General features: G+C 43.4%; 1 protein-coding gene across 7 annotated transcripts in view; it reads left to right on the forward strand.

The window, feature by feature from the left end:
- The window catches only part of ppp2r5eb (protein phosphatase 2, regulatory subunit B', epsilon isoform b), a 166,459-nt gene that overhangs the window by 64,946 nt on the left and 85,936 nt on the right, over positions 1-15,577 (forward strand). Inside the window, exon 1 of one of the 7 annotated variants that reach the window (XM_061886355.1) lies at positions 8,648-8,804. The exons of the other annotated variants lie outside the window; for them this stretch is intronic. The gene's annotated coding sequence lies outside the window, so the exon portion shown is untranslated. Of the gene's footprint in view, positions 1-8,647; positions 8,805-15,577 lie in introns of those variants that run through there. 7 annotated transcript variants of the gene reach the window in all.

Here is a 15,577-nt window from a genome sequence, read left to right on the forward strand (position 1 = left end):
ATGTCCATGCAAACCGAGTGGAAGACCTCGGTCTAAGCCTCAGATAAACATTCGGCTCCTGATCCGCGTTGAAGCTGCCGACCTTGTCGGTCTGGTGCCGGCCACACCGGGGCAACCTATAGTCCCCAAAGTCCCCCGTCCAATCAGAACGGTACGGCATGTCTTTTTTGAACTCGAGGCTGTTTATGTCCGGTATTCTTTACCAGTGATTACTGGATCGTTGTCTCAAGGATGCTTGTCACTGACCCAAGTGTTGTTTTTTTTTCCCCACACTTTGGAAGCACCTGAAGTCGTTATTTGAGTTGTTTGGCACAGGCGGAGGTAGTTTCATCTGAGTAGCAAGAGTTACTATCGAGTAAATGGGAGTACATTACTTGACTCTTGAGAGGAAGACGCCGAGGGTGCAGTTTCCTCCAGTGGACCTTTTGGGTGAAAAGATGACGCATGCCTCAGGCCCGCTCACAGTATCAATCAATCAATCAATCAATCAATCAATCAATGTTTACTTATATAGCCCTAAATCACTAGTGTCTCAAAGGGCTGCACAAACCACTACGACATCCTCGGTAGGCCCACATAAGGGCAAGGAAAACTCACACCCAGTGGGACGTCGGTGACAATGACTATGAGAACCTTGGAGAGGAGGAAAGCAATGGATGTCGAGCGGGTCTAACATGATACTGTGAAAGTTCAATCTATAATGGATCCAACACAGTCGCGAGAGTCCAGTCCAAAGCGGATCCAACAAAGCAGCGAGAGTCCCGTTCACAGCGGAGCCAGCAGGAAACCATCCCAAGCGGAGGCGGATCAGCAGCGCAGAGATGTCCCCAGCCGATACACAGGCAAGCAGTACATGGCCACCGGATCGGACCGGACCCCCTCCACAAGGGAGAGTGGGACATAGAAGAAAAAGAAAAGAAACGGCAGATCAACTGGTCTAAGAAGGGAGTCTATTTAAAGGCTAAAGCAGGGGTGCCCATTACGTCGATCGCGAGCTACCAGTCGACCGCGGGGGGTGTGTCAGTCGATCTCCAGCCAGGCTTTTAAAAAAAATAGACCTAAAAATTTGTGATCATCAATCTTCACCAAGACGTCACTTAAATGACATTCACGGTACCGGAGGGTCTTGTGAGATGACGCTGGCTGTTGCAAGATCATTATTATGAAAATATGACCGAGAGGAAGGCGAGAAACACTTTTTATTTCAACAGACTCTCGCGCCGTACCTTCCGTCAAAACTCTAAAGGCCGACTGCACATTTCCTATCTTCACAATAAAAGCCCTGCTTCATGCTGCCTGCGCTAACTAAATACAGAGTCTCGGAAAACTGGCGTGCACAAGCGATCCCTCAGAAAGCTGGCGTGCACATCACTTGTGCACGCCAGCTTTCCGAGACTCTTATTTTGTTAGCGCAGGCAGCATGAAGCAGGGCTTTTATTGTGAAGATAGGAAATGTGGAGTCGGCCTTTAGAGTTTTGACGGAAGGGACGGCGCGAAAGTCTGTTGAAATAAAAAGTGTTTCTCGCCTTCCTCTCTGTCATTTTTTCATAATAATGAACTGGCAGCAGCCAGCGTCATCTCACAAGACCCTCGGGTGCCGTGAATGTCAATCAAGCAAGCTACGGAATTTGCCGCCAATGTTTTTCTTGTAAAGTGTATGGAAGCTGGATGAATTAGATGCCAAAAACCAACCACTTTCATGTGGTATTGTACAGAAAGGACAACTTTTTTTCTCCTCCATTTGAAAATGTGGGCGTTATCCTCATTACTGTCTGATTCCAATCAATGCAAGTCATCAGAATCAGGTAATACACCAACTTATATTCTTGTCTTTGTGAAAGAAAGACATCTATATGTGTTACACATGCTTGTATTATCATTAAACACATTTAACTTGTTCACAAAAATGTCTCTTTCATAAATAAATAAATATAAATGATATATATAAATGAGGTAGATCCCCTCGAGTTGGTCAATTGAAAAGTAGCTCGCCTGCAAAAAAAGTGTGGGCACCCCTGGGCTAGAGTATACAAATGAGTTTTAAGGTGAGACTTAAATGCTTCTACTGATAGTAAAATTTCATCACTTGACGCCTTCAAAACAACACCTGTGAAATACAACCAGGGAAACCAAATCAAGGATTTTCATCGGCGCCAAAAATGTCTGATAAAAGACGTCATGTGCGAAACAAACGTGCACGGACATGCTTGCTAAAAACTTTCAGCGTTTCCCACTTAGTGCCAATATACTTGTGGCGGGAGGTGTGGCTAGGGGTCTGGTGGGGTTGTGGCCAGGGTGGTGTCAAAAAGGACAGCATCATATCATTTGCATAATGTGCGATAATGCATATATTTAAAAAGGCAAAACATTTTTATAAATATCAATCAATCAATGTTTATTTATATAGCCCCAAATCACAAATGTCTCAAAGGACTGCACAAATCATTACGACTACAACATCCTCGGAAGAACCCACAAAAGGGCAAGGAAAACTCACACCCAGTGGGCAGGGAGAATTCACATCCAGTGGGACGCCAGCGACAATGCTGACTATGAGAAACCTTGGAGAGGACCTCAGATGTGGGCAACCCCCCCCCCCCTCTAGGGGACCGAAAGCAATGGATGTCGAGCGGGTCCAACATGATACTGTGAAAGTTCAATCCATAGTGGCTCCAAGACAGCAGCGAGAGTCCCGTCCACAGGAAACCATCTCAAGCGGATCAGCAGCGTAGAGATGTCCCCAACCGATACAGGTGAGCGGTCCATCCTGGGTCCCGATGAGCGGTCCATCCTGGGTCTCGACTCTGGACAGTCAGTACTTCATCCATGGTCATCGGACCGGACCCCCTCCACAACGGAGGGGGGGATATAGGAGAAAGAAAAGAAGCGGCAGATCAACTGGTCTAAAAAGGAGGTCTATTTAAAGGCTAGAGTATACAGATGAGTTTTAAGATGAGACTTAAATGCTTCTACTGAGGTAGCATCTCGAACTGTTACCGGGAGGGCATTCCAGAGTACTGGAGCCCGAACGGAAAACGCTCTATAGCCCGCAGACTTTTTTTGGGCTCTAGGAATCACTAATAAGCCGGAGTCTTTTGAACGCAGATTTCTTGCCGGGACATATGGTACAATACAATCGGCAAGATAGGCTGGAGCTAGACCGTGTAGTATTTTATACGTAAGTAGTAAAACCTTAAAGTCACATCTTAAGTGCACAGGAAGCCAGTGCAGGTGAGCCAGTACAGGCGTAATGTGATCAAACTTTCTTGTTCTTGTCAAAAGTCTAGCAGCCGCATTTTGTACCAACTGTAATCTTTTAATGCTAGACATGGGGAGACCCGAAAATAATACGTTACAGTAATCGAGACGAGACGTAACAAACGCATGGATAATGATCTTGGCGTCTTTAGTGGACAGAATGGAGCGAATTTTAGCGATATTACGGAGATGAAAGAAGGCCGTTTTAGTAACGCTTTTAATGTGTGACTCAAAGGAGAGAGTTGGGTCGAAGATAATACCCAGATTTTTTACAGAGTCACCTTGTTTTATTATTTGGTTGTCAAATGTTAAAGTTGTATTATTAAATAGAGGTCGGTGTCTAGCAGGACCGATAATCAGTATTTCCGTTTTTTTGGCATTAAGTTGCAAAAAGTTAGGGGACATCCATTGTTTAATTTCATTAAGACACGCTTCCAACTGACTACAGTCCGGCATGTTGGTCAGCTTTAGGGGCATGTAGAGTTGGGTGTCATCAGCATAACAGTGAAAGCTAAAACCGTATTTGCGTATGACGTCACCCAGCGGCAGCATGTAGATGCTGAAGAGTGCAGGGCCAAGGACCGAACCCTGGGGAACTCCACACGTTACCTTAACATAGTCCGAGGTCACACTGTTATAGGAGACGCACTGCACCCTATCAGTAAGATAAGAGTTAAACCATGACAGGGCTGAGTCTGACATACCAATTCGTATTTTGATACGCTCTAATAAAATATTATGATCGACGGTATCGAAAGCAGCGCTAAGATCGAGGAGCAGCAACATAGATGACGCATCAGAGTCCATCGTTAGCAATAGATCATTAGTCAATTTTGCGAGGGCTGTCTCAGTCGAGTGATTTGCCCTGAAACCGGATTGAAAGGTTTCACATGGATTGTTAAACGCTAAGTGTTCATTTAACTGCTCTGCAACAATTTTTTCGAGGATTTTCGAAATAAATATATGCATTATTAATATGTATTGATTTTTTTGTATTATATAGTTTTGCTGTATTCATCAATCAATCAATCAATTTTTTATTTATATAGCCCTAAATCAGAAAGGGCTGCACAAGCCACAACGACATTTTCGGTTCAGATCCCACATTAGGGCAAGGAAAAACTCAAGCCAGTAGGACGACAATGAGAAACCTTGGAGAGGACCGCAGATGTGGATAAGAGCAATTTGATGTCCCACCTTTTCAAGAATCATAAGGAGATACATGATGAATACAAGCAATAGATGGATGAGAAGCAAACACGGGGAAAAAAAGTAGTGCCACACAGTTGTCGCTTAAGGACTCCGCAGAGAAAAAAAGAAAAATACAACAAAAACCACCCCACGTTGTGGTCAGAGACAACGCACGCAGTATGGCAAAAGCTACGGTGGGGTTTGGTGTGGCTAGTCTGCCCTGCATGGCGCACACTTTGCACCTTAGATTAGAGATTAGATTAGATAGTACTTTATTTATTCCGTCAGGAGAGTTCCTTCAGGAAAATTACAATTTTCAGCACAATCCCATTCAAGATTAGACAAACATTACAGGGAGACAGAACAGGATCGCTGACGGGTCTGCCGGCTTCCAGCGCCCCTTACAAAAAAAAAAAAAGTGTACAGAGGTGCCCTGTCTCAACGCAGCATTTCAGAAGCTCTAACTGACTGCTAGGCCACTTCAAGCACTCACCACTCGCTTGCAGCACATTTGTGTTACTCATACAAATACGTTAGAGCTGGGCAGATTGAGCCCAGTTTAAAATTTCCAGTTATACAGTATACCAGGCAGTCTTGCACTAAATGAGGACTATGTTATTGTTTACTTATTACTCTAATACAGTGGTTCTCAAACTTTTTTCAGTGATATACCCCCTGTGAAATTTTTTTTTAATTCAAGTACCCCCTAAACAGAGCAAAGCATTTTTGGTTGGAAAAAAAGAGATAAAGAAGTAAAATACAGCACTACGTCATCAGTTTCTGATGTGTTAAATTGTATAACAATGCAACATATTGCTCATTTGTAGTGGTCTTTCTTGAACTATTTGGAAAAAAAGATATAAAAATTACTAAAAACTTGTTGGAAAAAAAACAAGTGATTCAATTCCAAAAAAAGATTTCTACATATAGAAGTAGTCATCAACTTAAAGTGCCCTCTTTGGGGATTGTAAAAGAGATCCATCTGGATTTATGAACTTAATTCTAAACATTTCTTTACAAACATGTCCACAAAAAATATAGCTGTCAACACTGAATATTGCATTGTTGCATTTCTTTTCACAGTTTATGAGCTTACATTCATATTTTGTTGAAGTATTATTCAATAAATCAATCAATCAATCAATCAATGTTTACTTATATAGCCCTAAATCACTAGTGTCTCAAAGGGCTGCACAAACCACTACGACATCCTCGGTAGGCCCACATAAGGGCAAGGAAAACTCACACCCAGTGGGACATCGGTGACAATGATGACTATGAGAACCTTGGAGAGGAGGAAAGCAATGGATGTCGAGCGGGTCTAACATGATACTGTGAAAGTTCAATCCATAATGGATCCAACACAGTCGCGAGAGTCCAGTCCAAAGCGGATGCAACACAGCAGCGAGAGTCCCGTTCACAGCGGAGCCAGCAGGAAACCATCCCAAGCGGAGGCGGATCAGCAGCGCAGAGATGTCCCCAGCCGATAGACAGGCAAGCAGTACATGGCCACCGGATCGGACCGGACCCCCTCCACAAAGGAGAGTGGGACATAGAAGAAAAAGAAAAGAAACGGCAGATCAACTGGTCTAAAAAGGGAGTCTATTTAAAGGCTAGAGTATACAAATGAGTTTTAAGGTGAGACTTAAATGCTTCTACTGAGGTGGCATCTCGAACTGTTACCGGGAGGGCATTCCAGAGTACTGGAGCCCGAAATGAAAAAGCTCTATAGCCCGCAGACTTTTTAGAATATTTAAAAAAAAATCTCACATACCCCTTGGCATACCTTCAAATACCCCCAGGGGTACGCGTACCCCCATTTGAGAACCACTGCTCTAGTATACTCTGGACTGAAGCTGTGTGCCTTCATTGTTTTTGTAGCTGTTGTTTTGAGGCATGTTTAAAGGGGAACATTATCACAATTTCAAAAGGGTTAAAAACAATAGAAATCAGTTCCCAGTGGCTTGTTGTATTTTTTGAAGTTTTTTTCAAAATTTTACCGGTCCCGGAATATCCCTAAATAAAGCTGTAAAGTGCCTTATTTTCGCTATCTTCGAAACCACTATCCATTTCCCTGTGACGTCACACAGTGCTGCCAATACAAACAACATGGTGGTTACCACAGCAAGATATAGCGACATTAGCTCGGATTCACACTCGGATTTCAGCGGTTTAAGCGATTCAACAGATTACGCATGTATTGAAACAGATTGTCGGAGTATGGAGGCAGATAGCGAAAACGAAATTGAAGAAGAAATTGAAGCTATTTAGCGAATAGCTATTGACGCTATTCGGCCATAGCGTGGGTGTACCTAATGAAGTGGCCCATAGCATGGCTGCCTTATTAGCATCGCCGGTAAAATGTGCGGACCAAACGATCAGGACTTTCGCATCTTGTGACACTGGAGCAAGTTAAATCCGTCGATTGGTAAGTGTTTGTTTCGCATTAAATGTGGGTATCTAGTTTCAAATGTACATACAGCTAGCGTAAATAGCATGTTAGCATCGATTAGCGTAGCATGTTAGCATCGATTAGCTGGCAGTCATGCCGTGAACAAATATGTCTAATTAGCACATAAGTCAACAACATCAACAAAACTCACCTTTGTGATTTCGTTGACTTTATCGTTGCAAATGCATCTGCAGGTTATCCATACATCTCTGTGCCATGTCTGTCTTAGCATCGCCGGTCAAATGTGAAGACACTTTGGCACATTCAATGGGGGTCTGGCGGCAGATTTCTTGCCAGTGGTGCAACTTGAATCCCTCCCTGTTAGTGTTGTTACACCCTCCGACAACACACCGACGAGGCATGATGTCTCCAAGGTTCCAAAAAAATACTCGAAAAAACGGAAAATAACAGAGCTGAGACCCGGTGTTTGTAATGTGAAAATGAATATGGCGGGTGTGTTACCTCGGTGACGTCATCGCTAAAAGACCGATAAACAGAAAGGCGTTTAATTTGCCAAAATTCACCCATTTAGAGTTCGGAAATCGGTTAAAAAAATACATGGTCTTTTTTCTGCAACATCAAGGTATATATTGACGCTTACATAGGTCTGCTGATGATGTTCCCCTTTAAAGAAAATAATGCACTTTGTGTAAGTCAAAGTATAGTTTTTCCCATAGTTGTAGTGGGTATCAACATTATCTCAGGGTGAGCATTTACCAAATTCCAAGTTGCTTTTTTGAGGCATGTAGAAAAAAAATAATGCACTTTGTGACTTCAACAATAAATATGGCAGTGCCATGTTGGCATTTTTTTCCCATAACTTGAGTTGATTTATTTTGGAAAACCTTGTTACATTATTTAATGCAACCAGCGGGGCATCACAACAAAATTAGGCCTAACAATGTGTTAATTCCGCGACTATATATATCGGTATCGGTAATTAAGAGTTGGACAATATCAGAATATCGGATGTTGGCAGAGACTTCAACCTTGTTTACTTTACCCAAACTTGTTTACCGCGTAGTAAACGCTTCTGTACCGTACAGAAACGTGTGGGTTGGGGGTCTACATCTGCTTGGTTCTGGAGGGTTCGTTTATCAATCAATCAATCAATCAATGTTTACTTATATAGCCCTAAATCACTAGTGTCTCAAAGGGCTGCACAAACCACCACGACATCCTCGGTAGGCCCACATAAGGGCAAGGAAAACTCACACCCAGTGGGACATCGGTGACAATAATGACCCAGTGGGACGTCGGTGACAATGATGACTATGAGAACCTTGGAGAGGAGGAAAGCAATGGATGTCGAGCGGGTCTAACATGATACTGTGAAAGTTCAATCCACAATGGATCCAACACAGTCGCGAGAGTCCAGTCCAAAGCGGATCCAACACAGCAGCGAGAGCCCCGTTCACAGCGGAGCCATCAGGAAACCATCCCAAGCGGAGGCGGATCAGCAGCGCAGAGATGTCCCCAGCCGATACACAGGCGAGCAGTACATGGCCACCGGATCGGACCGGACCGCCTCCACAAGGGAGAGTGGGACATAGAAGAAAAAGAAAAGAAACGGCAGAAGTGAGAGAGCAGGTCAAAAATAGACAGACCGGTTCAGATGTACAATGATGCCGCCTCAGCTCCACTCCCACTGCTCCTGTTTGGCCGGCGAAACCCACCGACCCGACAACCTAGTCTTGCACCCCCCCCCCTGCCCTCAGGAGAAACCCGAACCCCGAGGTGTCTCTTTACATTTCTGCAGCAACACTTGCTACAAACAAGCCACGAGAAGGAAGCTCCGCCAAACTCGTCCACATGTTCGCCGCAAATCCGCTCACATCAACACGCCCGCCGCCGCCGTTTCCGACAGTTGGTGCCGCCACCCAGGGAGCGGAATCCTGACCGAGTGAGTGACCGCTTTTTCGGCTGGGGATCGGGAAATGGCGAAGGGGACGTTGACAGCGGAGCGTTTTAAAGTTAGCCTTGGCTGTCAGGCCCCCGTCGTAAGCGTGTGGGCCGCTCGGAGGTGTGCACTTAAAATGGAGCAGAGCTGTAACCGAAGGAGAGCGTGTTTGCTGGCTGTGAGCTCAATGGAAAGTCCTCCGGTGAAGGGAGAGCATTTTTATTCTTCCCGGTCTGTAGCTGCCGAATGTGTGTGGTTTGTAGTAAGCTGGTGTTGACATTCCATGAGGATGCGGCGTAACTCTTGAATGAAAGCAATTTGCAAAGTGGAGGATTTCACTGAAGACACAAACTCGGAGAAACTGCTCCCGGTGCCTCGTATCCTCTGTCACTCACAACGGGGACACTGCAGCTGCTTTGGAACTTTGGAATTTACTCGGATTCCGCTGGGTGTTTGTCCTCTGAGGACCCCCAAGGTGTAGCAGAACAGAAGGCCAACGCTTAGCTGAGTAACATGTTGGAACACAGCGGCTTGCCAAGGAGCAAGATTCTCAAATCTAGAAAGTTAGGGCTGGGCGATATATCGAATATACCGTATTTTTTCGGAGTATAAGTCGCTCCGGAGTATAAGTCGCACCTGCCGAAATTGCTTAGTAAAGATATATAAGTCACACTGGAGTATAAGTCACATTTTTAGGGGACATTTATTTGATAAAACCCAACACCAAGAGTAGACATTTGAAAGGCAATTTAAAATAAATAAAGAATAATGAACAACAGGCTGAATAAGTTTCCGTTATATGACAAATAAATAACCAACTGAGAAGGTGCCTGGTGTGTTAACGTAACATATTATGGTAAGAGTCATTCAAATACATCAATCAATCAATGTTTATTTATCGAGCCCTAAATCACAAATGTCTCAAAGGACTGTACAAACCACGACGACTACAACATCCTCGGAAGAACCCACATAAGGGCAAAGAGAATTCACACCCAGTGGGACGCTGCTGATCCGCTTGAGATGGTTTCCTGTGGACGGGACTCTCACTGCTGTCTTGGAGCCACTATGGATTGAACTTTCACAGTATCATGTTAGACCCGCTCGACATCCATTGCTTTCGGTCCCCTAGAGGGGGGGGGGTTGCCCACATCTGAGGTCCTCTCCAAGGTTTCTCATAGTCAGCATTGTCACTGGCGTCCCACTGAATGTGAATTCTCCCTGCCCACTGGGTGTGAGTTTTCCTTGCCCTTTTGTGGGTTCTTCCGAGGATGTTGTAGTCGTAATGATTTGTGCAGTCCTTTGAGACATTTGTGATTTGGGGCTATATAAATAAACATTGATTGATTGATTGAATGACAATGCTGACTATGAGAAACCTTAGAGAGGACCTCAGATGTGGGCAACCCCTCTAGGAGACCGAAAGCAATGGATGTCGAGCGGGCCTAACATGATACCGTGAAAGTTCAATCCATAGTGGCTCCAACACAGCCGCGAGAGTTCAGTTCAAAGCGGATCCAAGACAGCAGCGAGAGTCCCGTCCACAGGAAACCATCCCAAGCGGAGTCGGATCAGCATCGTAGAGATGTCCCCAACCGATACACAGGCGAGCGGTCCATCCTGGGTCCCGACTCTGGACAGCCAGTACTTCATCCAAGGTCATCGGACCGGACACCCTCCACAAGGGAGGGGGGGAGAGAGGAGAAAAAGAAAAGAAGCGGCAGATCAACTGGTCTGAAAAGGAGGTATATTTAAAGGCTAGAGTATACAAATGAGTTTTAAGTTGAGATTTAAATGCTTCTACTGAGGTAGCATCTCGAACTGTTACCGGGAGGGCATTCCAGAGTACTGGAGTCCGAACGAAAAACGCTCTAAAGCCCGCAGACTTTTTTTGGGCTCTAGGAATCACTAATAAGCCGGAGTCCTTTGAACGCAGATTTCTTGCCGGGACATATGGTACAATACAATCGGCAAGATAGGATGGAGCTAGACCGTGTAGTATTTTATACGTAAGTAGTAAAAGCTTAAAGTCACATCTTAAGTGCACAGGAAGCCAGTGCAGGTGAGCCAGTACAGGCGTAATGTGATCAAACTTTCTTGTTCTTGTCAAAAGTCTAGCAGCCGCATTTTGTACCAACTGTAATCTTTTAATGCTAGACATGGGGAGACCCGAAAATAATACGTTACAGTAATCGAGACGTAACAAACACATGGATAATGATCTCAGCGTCTTTAGTGGACAAAATGGAGCGAATTTTAGCGATATTACGGAGATGAAAGAAGGCCGTTTTAGTAACGCTTTTAATGTGTGCCTCAAAGGAGAGAGTTGGGTCGAAGATAATACCCAGATTCTTTACCGAGTCGCCTTGTTTAAATATATATAAGTTACCTGAGGACAAAAGTTGCTAAATGTGTTGGAATGATGAGGAGATTTATTGAACACCAATGCTCTGCTGTTATTGTATCATTCACTTATTATGTCCTATTTAAACTACTGTGTTGAAGTCTGGGGAAATTGTTATAAATCACATCTACAGCCTTTAGTCACAATGCAGAAAAATACCATCAGTATTGTGTCCTCTATAGACATCATTCAAATCCACTATTTATGGACTTAAAGCAACTTAAACTGAACGATGTTATTAACTTTAAAACTGCTCCAATTATGTTTAGGGAATCCCAAAACTCTCTACCATCCAGTATACAGAACCTATTCCATGATAGAGATGATCACCATGGTTACAGTTTAAGACATGGGTGATGTTTCTTTCCAGCAATTGTCTTTTCCTCTTTCGTTCTCGCTCGCGCTCTTGCTCCAGCCCCAACCCCGTCTCTCCTCCTGGCTGCTGCTTATAACAGAGCGACAGGTGATTAGATAACAAGGCCAAGGTGGGCCGTCTACGCACCTGTCGCTGATTTCGAGGCCGATCCTGGCAACACCCCGCTTCGCTGCAGGCCCGCAGGCCACGCCCCTCCACAGTTAGCTTCAGAATAACAGTGTTATTCCAAAGAAAAAGAGACCTATTATACTCTAGAAATGTTGGTCTTACTTAAAATGCACGCATTTAGTTGTGTTCAGTGTTGAAAATAATATTATATGGCTCTTACGGAAATACATTTTCAAATATTTGGATTCTTAGCTCTCTCAGCCAAAAAGGTTCCCGACCCCTGATATAGCATATAGCAGTTAGCATTTCATGACCCACAATGCACTTCTGCTATGACCCTTATTGGTTGACGTGTATGTGGCGATTGCTGACATTTTCTGCGTCTCTTCTGCGAATGAGATAAATAATATTATTTGATATTCTACGGTGATGGGTCAATAATTTCGCACATAAGTCGCTCCGGACTATACATGCATGTCGAACCCCCGGCCAAACTATGAAAAAAACTGCGACTTATAGTCCGAAAAATACGGTATAGTAACTTAAAAGGACGTATTTAAGGCGCAGTAGCTAGCCACTAGCTACTATGTCAGAACGCTGCTTTACATTGATTGATTGAGACTTTTATTAGTAGATTGCACAGTTCAGTACATATTCCGTACAATTGACCACTAAATGGTAACACTCGAGTAAGTTTTTCAACTTGTTGGTCTCCTGCTGGCCCCACTATGGACTGGACTCTCACTATTATGTTAGATCCACTATGGACTGGACTCTCACTATTATGTTAGATCCACTATGGACTGGACTCTCACAATTATGTTGGATCATCTATGAACTGGACTCTCACTTTTATGTTAGATCCATTATGGACTGGACTCTCACTACTATGTTACATCCGCTATGGACTGGACTCTCACTATTATGCTAGATCTACTATGGACTGGACTCTCACTATTATGTTAGATCCACTATGGACTGGACTCTCACAATATTATGTTAGATCCACTATGGACTGGACTCTCACTATTATGTTAGATCCACTACGGACTGGACTCTCACTATTATGTTGGATCCACTATGGACTGGACTCTCACTATTATGTTAGATCCACTATGGACTGGACTCTCACTATTATGTTAGATCCACTATGGACTGGACTCTCACACTATTATGTTAGATCCACTAGGGACTGGACTCTCACTATTATGTTAAATCCACTATGGACTGGACTCTCACATTATTATGTTAGATCCACTATGGACTGGACTCTCACTATTATGTTAGATCCACTATGGACTGGACTCTCACTATTATGTTAGATCTACTATGGACTGGACTCTCACACTATTATGTTAGATCTACTATGGACTGGACTCTCACTATTATGTTAGATCCACTATGGACTGGACTCTCACTATTACGTTAGCTCTACTATGGACTGGACTCTCACTATTATGTTAGATCTACTATGGACTGGACTCTCATTATTATGTTAGATCTACTATGGACTGGACTCTCACTATTATGTTAGATCAACTATGGACTGGACTCTCACTATTATGTTAGATCCACTATGGACTGGACTCTCACTATTATGTTAGATCTACTATGGACTGGACTCTCACTATTATGTTAGATCTACTATGGACTGGACTTCCACAATATTATGTTAGACCGACTCGACGTCCATTTCTTTCGGTCTCCCCTGGGTGGGGAGGAAGGTGTGGTGGGGGGTCCTCTCTCAGGTTTCTCATAGTCATTCACATTTTGTGGGCTCTGTACCGCGGATGTCGTCGTGGCTTGTGCAGCCCTTTGAGACACTTGTGATTTAGGTCTATATAAATAAACATTGATTGATTGGTTTAAGTCGGGGTCCACGTTAATCAATTCTTGATAGTTTTTATTGTACATAGTTTAAATCCCGCAATCCCTTAGATTTCGTTATATGCGTTTTGCTGATGCTAAATATTGTTTCCAGTCCAAGACCCGGGCTGGGTCTTTTGTTGTCATAATAAAAACTACTAGCCAGTGGAGTTGTGAACACTAAGGGTGGAGGAGCGGTGCTTCCTGTGTTAAGTTTAGATTGTGGTTCTTGGCCTGAATGACTTGAATGCTGGAGAGAAAAACACTACCACGTTTTGACTAGAGGTGTGAAAAGCGACCCATTCTTCGATGCACCTCGATCACAAATGGGGACTATCCTGACTGGGTAGACACATGTCCAAATATTTATTGTTTATGTATGGGAAAAACACGGACGGTTATAAAAATACTGATCTAGTGGAGGCAGGAGGAGAAGACAGGCTATGAGTGTGAAGGAGTGAAACTGGAGAAGAACAAATGCATTGTACACTTCAACAGAAGTCTAACTGGAATTTTGTAACAATAGATACAGTAACGAGCTAACAAAAGGAAAATGGCAAGCAACACAGTGCCACAAAGCTGTCAGCCATACATTTGAATGAGTAGTAGATGTATAAGTGGATATATATATATATATATATACAGTGGGGCAAAAAAGTATTTAGTCAGCCACCGATTGTGCAAGTTCTTCCACTTAAAATGATGACAGAGGTCTGTAATTTTCATCATAGGTACACTTCAACTGTGAGAGACAGAATGTGAAAAAAAATCCAGGAATTCACATCGTAGGATTTTTAAAGAATTTATTCGTAAATTATGGTGGAAAATAAGTATTTGATCACTTCAAAAAAGAAGATCTCTGGCTCTCACAGACCTGTAACTTCTTATTTAAGAAGCTTTTCTGTCTTCCACTAGTTACCCGTATTAATAGCACTTGTTTGAACTCGTTATCTGCATAAAAGACACCTGTCCACAGCCTCAAATAGTCAAGACTCCAAACTCCACTATGGCCAAGACCAAAGAGCTGTCAAAGGACACCAGGAAAAGAATTGTAGACCTGCACCAGACTGGGAAGAGTCAATCTACAATAGGCAAGCAGTTTGGTGTGAAAATATCAACTGTGGGAGCAATTATCAGAAAATGGAAGACATACAAGACCACTGTTAATCTCCCTCGATCTGGGGCTCCACGCAAGATCTCATCCCGTGGGGTCAAAATGATCATGAGAACGGTGAGCAAAAATCCCAGAACCACATGGAGGGACCGGGTGAATGACCTGCAGAGAGCTGGGACCAAAGTAACAAAGGTTACCATCAGTAACACACTACGCCGGCAGGGAATCAAATCCTGCAGTGCCAGACGTGTCCCCCTGCTTAAGCCAGTGCATATCCAGACCCGTCTGAAGTTTGCCAGAGAGCACATGGGAGAATGTCATGTGGTCGGATGAAACCAAAATAGAACTTTTTGGTATAAACTCAACTCGTCGTGTTTGGAGGAAGAAGAATACTGAGTTGCATCCCAAGAACACCATACCTACTGTGAAGCATGGGGGTGGAAACGTCATGCTTTAGGGCTGTTTTTATGCTAAGGGGACAGGACGATTGATCCGTGCTAAGGAAAGAATGAATGGGGCCATGTATCGTGAGATTTTGAGCCAAAACCTCCTTCCATCACTCAGAGCTGTGAATGGTTAACCAAATACTTATTACAAATAAATTCTTTAAAATTCTTTAAATTATGAATTCCTGGATTTTTTTTCACATTCTGTCTCTCACAGTTGAAGTGTACCTATGATGAAAATTACAGACCTCTGTCATCATTTTAAGTGGGAGAACTTGCACAATCGGTGGCTGACCAAATACTTTTTTGCCCCACTGTATATATGTATACATTATGTATAAATATATGTATATAAGTATCCTTTGTGTATACTTGTAAATGTGTATATATAGACACACACAGAAATGACGCAAACCTGCATATGTTAGCAGCCGAAGGAAGTTGGGAGCCTTTTATACATAT

The sequence above is a fragment of the Nerophis ophidion genome, linkage group LG24 (genome assembly GCF_033978795.1).
Source record: "Nerophis ophidion isolate RoL-2023_Sa linkage group LG24, RoL_Noph_v1.0, whole genome shotgun sequence".
Classification (NCBI taxonomy): Eukaryota; Metazoa; Chordata; class Actinopteri; order Syngnathiformes; family Syngnathidae; genus Nerophis; species Nerophis ophidion.